The 11369-nt window shown below is 33.4% G+C and overlaps 1 pseudogene; it reads right to left on the bottom strand.

Moving 5' to 3' along the window:
- Nucleotides 1–462: 462 nt before the first annotated feature.
- On the bottom strand, nt 463–9470 carry LOC119569456 (annotated as a pseudogene).
- Nucleotides 9471–11369: the final 1899 nt, after the last annotated feature.

Below are 11369 nucleotides of genomic sequence, written 5' to 3'. Positions count from 1 at the left end.
CCCTTTTTAATGTGAGAAGTAGTCAGTGTGTTCCTCGATCACCTATCCAAGTAGCTTGCTCGTATTTCTAGGTCTGTTCCAATGAATAATATGTCTTTATCAGATTGGTCAGTAACATATAAGTCAAAAGAATGTGTAAATATAAAGAATGTGTAAAATATAAAAGTTCTGACAATGCATTATAAAAATAATAAGAATTTTGATTAAAAAGCCATTTAACAACTCAACTTACAAATACTCTTATTTTGATCACTGTTGAAAAAATGCTTAATATATGTAACCCATACAGCTACTTTCTATAGAAACTTACTTAAGAAAAAACATGGGAACACAAATAATATCGTCCATGTTCACATATCCAAAATATCTAGTTTCTGAAACATGGTCAAGTGGATAGTAACAAGAAGAAAAAAGCAAATCATGCGGTCATAAATCCCCATAAAAGAGAAAGCATCAACAAACCTGGAAACTGCACAGATAACCTGAGCTGGCAATGGGTTCCTCAGGATCCATGTTGCGAAAGACATACATCCTCGTCTTTTCCATCATCGCAAAAAGTTCAGGGTTGTCTTGGGCCCAACACATATCCCAAACATCCTTGCGCTCAAACTTCAGAATGGATCCCATTATCTGAAGTTTGTGGATTTTCATGTGTTGGTCAAAAAATGTAAAAAGTTTTTTTTTTTGTTGTAAATATAGCACTTTTCCCCATTCCAATAAAGCTTTTCCTAAAATATGTGAAAACTAAATGAGAAAAATAACTGGTAATGCCAAAATAAATAAATAAATAAACCTATCTATTAATTATGCATATATACAGATGTGTGTGTGTATACATTACATTATATATTACATTATATATACATATAATATATATCATATTATATACATTATATATTATATTATATACATTATATAGTATATTATATAATATATTATATTGTATATTATATTATTTATATAATATACATCATATACTATATTTTATATATATATATATATATATATATATATATATATACACACAACCATACACACACACACAAGTACATACATGCATATATACATTACTGGTAAACCAAAATAAATAAATAAATAAATAAATAAATCTTTCTATTTATGCACATATGTAGGTGTGTGTGTGTGTGTGTGTGTGTGTGTGTGTGTGTGTGTGTGTGTGTGTGTGTGGTGTGTGTGTGGTGTGTGTGTGTGTGTGTGGTGTGTGTGGTGTGTGTGTGTGTGTGGTTTGTGTGTGTGTGTGAGTGTATGCATGCATGTATGGTGTGTGTTTGTACATCTAAACAGAAAGATAATCCATTTTCATGAGAAAATAAATGTTCAAGTAACTTTTTAATTCCTATTTCAGTGTCAATACAAAAGGCATACCTCTTTCCATTATTGTGATGTGCGTGTATCAAGATCCAGGAAGGTAAGCAATCCTGTGATATCAACAATAGCCAAGCGCCTGCAAAGAAAGCAGCATGAATGACTACAAGTACATCACCTTGCAAACATACTATTGCTTTAGAGTATAAGTTCCCAATATAGTATACGTACCCCATGGAGTGTGAAATTTAATGAATGTGTGACCTATTCCTAGACAATATCTTTTAATTTACATGATAAAAAAAAAAAAAATTAGCATCACCTTACTAGAGGTTCAAGAATGTAATTAATTTTAGTGCTACATACAATTAATATTACTTCTAAGTGTCTTGCCAGAAATGAAAGTCTGGATTACATAGGGTACATGTTGGTGTTGCAAAGCTCCAAGGGGAAGTGTGATCAATTAAAGTTTGAGAATCACTGACAAAAAAGAAGAGGGTTTACCACTAATTTTCTCAACTATCATTTCAAATAAAGAATGATTCAACCAAAAAATGTCTAATACATAACCTGTTAAAGCATACTTCAGTAATCTTTAATCATCTGTCTGCTATGTAAAAACTACAAAAAGTATTCAAAGTGTATTCAATGCTCTCTTAAATATATTCTTAAACTAAAGACTGCCAAGGTGTAGTCTCTTGTGAGCTAAGGAGTAATATACACCATATAATGAGATTCAAACAATTTTTACGTATTATTCACCAGCACCACCTATGATGTTGTCTACACAGATACCTCTGGGTTGCAGTAGCTTAAATTTGAAATTACTTAATAAAATCATGGAATTGCAGCAATTTAATGCATTCATTAAAGCAAAATTAATCTTCATTTATATAATTTTTTAACACTGTTAATGAAAAAAATCACTAAGCATAACAAAGGTATTACATAATCACTATTAAGAAAATATTTAAGCTCCATACTCAACCTCCCTTTTAACTGCAGTAATCTAAATAAATTCAACTTAGAATCATGAGTTATGTAAAACATTTAAGAAATTTTTCTTTATCAATGAGACAGTTAAATGTATTCAATCAAAAACTTACGTAGAATTACAATTTAGTGCCAGACGATGTGGACGACATGGCAGGGTGTAACGTGCAGTCAGGGCAACATGAGGCAGAGCATATCTTTGCAAGGCTCCTGACTCTCTACCAATCACCAATATTCGTTCACTTGCTGTCAGACAACAGACTGGGTCGCTTGTTGCCTGTAATATGAAAGCCAAGATAATTTTGTTTCTACTAGTTAAGCAACAGATATTGTTTTTACCCAGATATAAAAAAGAAAGAAAGAAAGAAAACTAACTAACTAAATAATAAAAAAAAATCATCTTTTATGATATAAATTTATACTTTTCTATCTAATTGATCTGCTAACTACTATATTTGCATTATCTAAACTTCTCAGCTGAGTTGAGCCATTGTTGCTAAAAAAGTACTGGTACGCCAGAACTTAAACAAGAACAATGCCCTACATGCAATCCCTTCAGTGCCCATAACACCAGTTTTCAACCATTAACCTGATGCCACCGGTGATAGCATGTATGTACATACCATGCCCACTGTGGGTTTAGTTATTATTTGCTCCATAGATTGACTCCAAAAAAGTACTAAGTCACAATGAACCAATTATGAGTACCACTAATTACTTTTTATCTTTTTCCTTGATTTTCTGAAATATTTTCTGGTATCTTATATTGCTGTTAGAAATGTCTATAACACTATAATAACTATAATGTCTATAATAATAATAACAGATTGATATTGATAGCATTAGAAAAAAAATATGCTTTTCCAATAAACTCAAAGGAAGGTGAAATCAGTATATTCAACATTTAAGATTTTTTTCACTACATATTAGTAGATGTATCTACCATCTGAATGAGTTGATTACAAGGAACCTCCGGTTGCCATGGGGGTGAGGGGTAGGACACACTGTCTTAAGGTAGTTGACATTTAGAATTAGTTATGTTTATTACATAAGAATAAAGGTCAAAGTCATATGAATATATGAAGACAGAACATGTCTCACTAGTATGGGAGAAAATCTGTAAAAATGCTGGGAAGTTAGTCCTATTTCCTGTACAGGTTTGAAGATTGATGACACAATCACCACAGAAACAAGAACTAGCTAAATCTGTGGGACAGATCTCTCTTTGATCAAATCACACTTCATGTTTTTCCACCTTAACAGCTGAATATGATGCAACAAGCACTAGGGGATAGGCAAAGATTCAGCAGATATCCCACACAACCTACATTCTCAGGTAACAGACAGCTCTCTAAATTTTGTTGGTCATCTGCTACAGGATATTTTGAGAGGTCACAGTGCTTATAAGTTGGAAAGAAGTATCCTCATCCCCATACACAAAGGTGATAATGACAACTAGGGAGTTATTGGCCAATTTCTCTAACTGAATGAAGCCATTACACAATAGCAGTTCTTCTTGAGTCTTGAGGAAACCTATGACACAACATAAAAGTGTGCATTCTCTCAAGCTGCATGATATTCCATTTTCATTTTAAAACCTTTAGCAGACAGGAACTGTAAGGTCTGAATGGATGGCAGTATCTTGAACCAAAAATGCTAAGTAAGGAGGAATGCCTGAGGAAGTATGCTTAGTGCTACCTACTTACCAAAAGCAATCAATACCATAAGGAAGATCCCACAAGTGGTTCCTGCAGACTGTGTCAACAACTTTGAGTCATAATTTTATGGAGGGAGTCTAAAGAATATGTGTAAGGTGTGCACACTGCAGTTCATCAATTCTGCAGTGGGCAACATACCGTGGTTTCAAATTTCTGCAGAAGAGAAAAACTGTCAGCCATCCCTCTCCTTAAAGAGCTCACAGAATGTTGAATATACAGGCTGATCATGTGTGATATGACTGAAGGCATGATTAATATGCATGATGTAAGTTTAAATAAGTATGATATTTTCTTGTCAGACATGAGGTTTGTCACATATGCTCAAGTGTTTGTGGTGTTGCTAAATCAGCTGCACTCAGTTGAGTAGCTGGTGAGCACATCTATGATAATTTCAACTTGGGCATGTATGTAATCTCTTGGGTTGGGATAGTTGTGACTCTAAAAGGTTACTCAGAAGTAACCCAAGTGAACTCCACTTCATGGAAGCCAAGTATGCAACTTCATATGGCCAACATAATATAGATAGTAAAAGAATCTGCTGACCCAGGTCATACGTCACCATGATTGAAAAATATTTTCTACTTTGTTTACTAAATCATGAAGGTTTGTGTTACGGAATACCCTCCCTCCTTATATTACAGGTTAAAATTTATTGGTTGCAGCTATATGATCTGAGGTCACATGCCAGCGCTATGTGTAAGAGGAAGCATTGAGATTAGGGGTGGCTGGAGGTTGTACTTCTTGTTTGAGTTCTCACGGTTCTGGTGCATATTACTTTTTCAGCAGTAAGGACATAAGACCTTTCATAAGAAAACATTATCTATCCATCAAATCATTTTAAACTACAAATTTACCTTTAAAAAAAGGAAATTCATAAAAAATCTCATTTTTTCTATGGAGTACACCAACCTACCTCAAAAAGTTTGTCTCCTTCCCTAAAGACATCATTGACACCAGTGGGAGTGTCATCATGTGTACAGACGTTCTTGACGGTCTACTTTCACTGAACCTGGAATAAAATTGTTTTTCCTTTTTGTGGACAGTCAGTTCCAAAAATAATTTCAAAATGTTAACATCAGCAATGGCATTTAGAAGTAAATGCAATAATGTTTTTGGGCATAAAGAAGAATCAGAAATTTTGAAAGTAAAATCTTTCCATGAAGAAAAAAGTAAATATGCATAACTTACCAGGAACCTCAATTGATGAATGAGCTTTGGGAGTCTTGAAGTGCCAAATATAGAAGTTCTCCTTGGATGCAGCAAAGACATAAACTGCTGGTCATGGATAGGTAATGAGGCTCAATGTCAATGTATTTACCTGTTAAAAGAGTAATCAATGGTGAAGGATTTGTGTTGGACAAGTTGTAAACAAAACAGTGAAAGGAAGAAGAGGAAAACACATGAATATGCCAAAGACCTTTACCATTTTGTTGAAGTAATAATGAAGTCCAATTTTAGTTTTGCAGTCAAAGTTATCATTAAATAAAGTTTTTGCTATATATACTAAGAGAATGATAGTTATACTGGCTGTACCAACACATATCACAAACAGTAAAGATGTGAGTGATATTCTTTCTCAAAATTTAAAGGGAAAATTACTAAGCACTTACTATCAACTGGAGTACCAATAGCATTGCAGATGATAAGCCCAAACTGTCCAGACCCATCATCAGTGCGCACAGCCAAGACACAGTGCTCTCCACTTTATGCCATTCCCATGAGGTACTTGATGTGCTTAATGAAATGCTGTTCAGGATAATGAGGCAGATCATCATTCAGTACATTACTACATTAAATAACATCTTTCTACCATTTTTTCCTGCTTGGAATCTGTTAAAAAAGTAAACTATGTGCATATCAATTCTCATACTACAGAACAGAGACCTATTTCCTCTTAATTTACCTCATTATTCCTGGTGTCCCAGAAGGTCACGCAAGTTTCAGTACGTTCAGGCTTAGTGTATGTATACACCACAGTATTGGCAAAGTAGCACCAGCGGTAATCAGGACGAATGTTAGCAAGTAGATAAAGGAATCAACTGCTAAAGCTATACGAAGTGATCCTCCTTCCCATGAGCAAGCTGTTATCTCCTTTCCCGGCACCTTTAGGGTCCTCAAGTGCGTAAAGTGACAGTGAAGTTAAATGGATAATGACTATTCCTGAAACCAATAATTATGAAAGAAATGCCAACAAAAGTCATGTTGTGAAGAAGCTTCGAAACCCTCATAACTAAACAAGGGCAACATCTTTTGGGTGTTCAATACTGAATTTAAAACATGGTTTAACAACAGTGCAAACATGGTTAACAACCTTGGAAGAAAAGTACATAAAGCAAATACAGACTTTCTTACCTCACCAAATGGAGTATAAAACTGCACAACATTACAGTCTTTCTCTCCCATGCCTGACAGATGAAGGGTGCCTGCTACTGCTATCACATAGCCATTGTGATTCCACTGGCAGGCACACACACTCATTCCAGTGTCAATCAAAACAGGCACTGTGAGAGGGTGCATGAGAAAAGAAAGTAAATAATATGATAACTTATAAGAAAAAACATATGAATCAACATAAATATCAATTTTCAGTAGTTGAAGCAATGCCTAAGTTTTCTTTTATCCATGTAAAGGTTGCCAAGTACATACTGTCATCACTCTCATTCCTCATGATCTGCATTCTGCCATTGTCATAAACATATGGCTAGGGTGGGACAGTCAGGTTCTACATAGCCGTTTCGCCCATTATACCAAATTAGGCCGACTACCATTGCTCCGAGGCCCATGCTACCCAGGCACTGTATGTTCAATCGGCTCTAGGAAAATGAAATAGAAATAAAATAATGTCATGAATTTACATCTGCATCTTATCAGTTAATCAATTAATCAATCTATTAAGTAATCAATACCAAAAAAAATTATAAAATAGATAAATAAATATCAATGTAAACATATTCACATTATATGTATTTGCATACATACATACATACATACATTATATAATATATAATATATTATATATATATATATATATATTATATTATATATATATACATACATATATATATATATATATATATAATATATATATATATATATATATATATATATATATATATATATATATATATATATATATATATATATATAATATATAATATATATATTAATATATATATTATATATATATATATATATATATATATATATATATATATCTCACTCCAAGATCATCACAACATGAAAACTACAATTAAATATCATTTTGTGACCACGGCGGCTCAACCTACCGTAAAAAAAAAAAAAAAATTTATATATTTATATATATTATATATATATATATATATATTATATATATATATATATATATATACATACATATACATATATAATATATATGTGTGTGTGTGTGTGTATGTGTATATATATGTGTATGTATGTATGTATGTATGCATGCATATATATATATATATATATATATATATATATATATATATATATATATATATATATATATATATAATATAAAATCAGACAGACAGACAGACACATATACACAAACACACGCACACACAGAAAAAACACACACACACATACACACACACACACACACACACACACACACACAACACACACACACCCCACACACGACCACACACACACACACACACACACACACACACACCACACACACACACACACACACACAAAAGAAATCATTCAAACACAAAAGAAATCATTACAGACACTCACAACAAAGCCTCCAGTATTGTCATACACATGGACCTCCCCATTGTGAAGGGAAAAGAGGAGAAGACGTGAGTCAGGAGACCATTCAACTCCCATTAAGTGCTGGCCTTTGAGTTCCTTTCCCAAATGCGATTGCCATCGACGCTGCCAACAATCACTGCACCTGAAGTATTGGAAGCACGAGGAAATATATATGGAGAATCCGAAGTCACAGTTTTATGATGTCAATAACAATGAATGTAATGGCTAGACCATACTGATGTAATTATCCATGGAACTCTTAATGACAATAAATAAAATTATAAAAATTGTAATGATTATACTGTTGGTGCTTATAGAAACAATATTATCTAGGATTACTAACTAAGGAGAATTATTACAGTAAGTTATAGAGTAATATAACAACACACTGTACTTTAACAGTAAACTATAGACTTACTCTAAGTAATAAAATATTTGCACTATCCTTGCTTTAGTAAAAGAATATTCACCTATCTGGACACTGACACAAAACTAACCATCCTCATACACAATACAAATCTTCTGTCCTTCGCTGTTCCAGGCCATTCCTCTCACAACAGACTTATTACGGTTGTTGATCATCTCCTCATACCAGGAGCCCTATTGAAAAATATATGGTATGAAGTAACAATAGCCTTTGAAAAGTAATTGATAATAGATAATAGATAATCAAAATCACCTCTAAAGAATATTCATACAGATATGAATTTTTTAGACAAGAATAAAAAATAGTTGTCACTGATATTGATAAATAATCTGCTATGACACTAAGGCATATAATCTTGACTGATTTATATTCATGATTTGTTAATATTAAATATATCTTGCCAAAACATATATGGTATTTTGATATAAAACTGTACATATGCAAACCAATTTTGATATGTAAATACTAACACAACTATTATTAAGTAAAGGAAGTTATTTATCAGAATATTAGTATAATTTTCATAAAGAAAAGAAAAGAAAAGAAGCATATGTGAACAGCACTGTTGTCCATTAGTCCTTTCACATACTCAAAGAAACTCAGGATCATAAGAAAAGGGCAAAGAATACTTTACTAAGCATCTTAACCATTTCTAACATATAGAATTCTCCAGACATCACATTATTACTATTAAAGGTTACTTACTAACTCATGGCATACTATTTTTGTTAGTGCAGGATATTCATCTAACTTGTTTGTACTTGTATGTATTAATCATCTGGATTTTATGTAGATAAAACAAATAACTTGAGCATTGATTCTGTATCGACTTACAATATATATATTTTAAAAAAAAAAAAAAAAAAAAAAAACATTTAGATGTGCACATGGGGGGGGGGAAAAAAAAAATAAAGATGGACATGGTAGTGTAATTCATCAAGAGCTTATAAATACAATTTCACTGATAGTTATTCTAAGTTGGTTCTGTGTATAGATGTACTCACCCATAAATTCGTCAGATGGACCGATACAATAAGGAAATTAAAATATGAAGAGATACAACAAACTTCTATAAGAAGAACAAAGAAATCAAAAATATTTTTGTTCTGGATATTAACTGTAGGTGTTACTAAGTATGTTTGTAGCTGAAAAAGACTTTAGTAAACCACCCATAGTGACATAGTCCCTTGAGTTGCAGGAACCATTGGAGCAAACAGCCCAAATGTGCTTAAAAGCATTATTACTATAGACATACCTATAGAGCATCCAGACTATGAAAGTCCACTCTGGTCAGAGGAAGTAAGTTTCTGGGTGGCTCTCGTCTCCATGTCACACCTGTATTGTCACCTGTGGGCACGAGGAGTTGTTCATGACAGATTGGAGGGAGCTGCCAAACCTTGACCTTTCGTATCTTACCTGTTAAACAAACAAAAAACCCAAGAACAGCGTGTAATATAACTTTAATGGGAAGCATCCTTTTTTTTTTTTTTTACATGTTCATTGTTTTTATCTAAAAGTTACCTTATAATTGAAAGATTTCTTTCTAAGATTTTCAGGACTGAAATGCATATTGTATTTTATTTTATCTATTTCATCTATTTGTTTTACCTTATTTATTGTTTTCATTAATTCAAGTACATAAATTCTTAAGCTGATGCCACCATGGCATGGGCAGTACTATGTACATGCCCATGAGTTTCGTTTAATAACTGTCTTTAAAACATAGAGGGCTCCACACCATCACAATGAACCAGTATTAATATACCATCTCAACTGTTTCCCCGTTTCTGATTTTTTAAAATATATTTTCTGTTATTCTTACTTTGCTGTTAGTAGTGTCATGTGGCTAAGTAGGGTCATGTGGGGCCTGCATGTGCAGAGACAATTACAAACAAAATCTACTACAGTGAACACAACATTTTCTAGCAACATGGGGGTTAATAAAATGTAAAGACAAACAAACGAGACAATATGAAGATTAAACCAACTCCCTTACCTTGCTTTAAACTTGAGCACTTCAGTAAGCCGTCATCTCCACACAGGCCAATATACCTTGGTCTTGTCAATCCACACATTTTAGCCGTGTATGTTTGGATGGCAATCTGTAAAGGATTTAGCAGTATATTCAGTTCAAAAAAGTACATAAGTGGTGCTTCTAAATTTTGGTAAGTAAAAAGAATGGTTAAATGGTTAGAAGAAATAAGGCTTGTTAAAAAGATATAGGGCAATCAGATCAAATGGTGACTATGTGTCTGAGGAAAGAGAGGGTAATACTATGAGGAAACTGCAAAAGAACTATTGTGAAACAAGCAAAGGGTAATACGGTAAGAAATGATAGTTGCAGAAGTAGAGGACAATCCAGAGAATTAAAATAAGAGAACACGGGATGTGTGGTGAAGTATAAGGATGAAATGCAGTGGAGAGCGGATCCAGAGGCAGTGTGGACATAAGGGAGTTATGTACCAACTAAGTGGGGGTGGTAAGGATAATGGGAAGGAGGAGGGTAGGACCAATGGGGGGTATGGCGCTAGGCTATTAACCAAGGGAATTCATGCCCATAGCTCCTGAGGGCCATTCATGACTGACCAAACGTCCAGCCTTCATCTTTCAGCCGGCTCTCAACTGAGGAAAGTGGAGAGAAGACAGGGCTAATGAAGAAGAAAGGGAAAGGAAAGGGGGAGAAAGAAAAGACCATGGAGATTTATTGAGGTGAGGACTGAGGCCAATGGTAGGGTAATCCCTACATGGGTCCTAGTCTCCATCTACTAAAGTGTGGAGAGAAAAGGGAAAAAGATAGGAAAAAGTTTAATTAATCTATATTCAAATCAATGGTACTTTACTGAAAAACGTTTGGTTACAATGGACGATTATGAACTTTACGTTATGCCTCATAATTCTAAATAATTAAAATAGTTTTAATTGGGCAACAAAAATACGATAAGCACACTTTCATCCACTAAAGTTAACAGGCAAATAGAGGAATAATTTCTTGTACTGTATCATCTAGCAGCATTTCTATTATCATTGCTTATATTGTATCAACATTAAGAAACATGTCCATGGGTTAGTTTGGCAAATGTATTTACATACCTTTTTGCTTAAATAATCTAAACATATTACGACTGCATGAGAAAACT

Source organism: Penaeus monodon, unplaced genomic scaffold, assembly GCF_015228065.2.
Source record: "Penaeus monodon isolate SGIC_2016 unplaced genomic scaffold, NSTDA_Pmon_1 PmonScaffold_1529, whole genome shotgun sequence".
Lineage (NCBI taxonomy): Eukaryota > Metazoa > Arthropoda > Malacostraca > Decapoda > Penaeidae > Penaeus > Penaeus monodon.
Note: the sequence above shows the minus strand (reverse complement) of the source record. Positions and strands in the feature narration are given on the sequence as shown.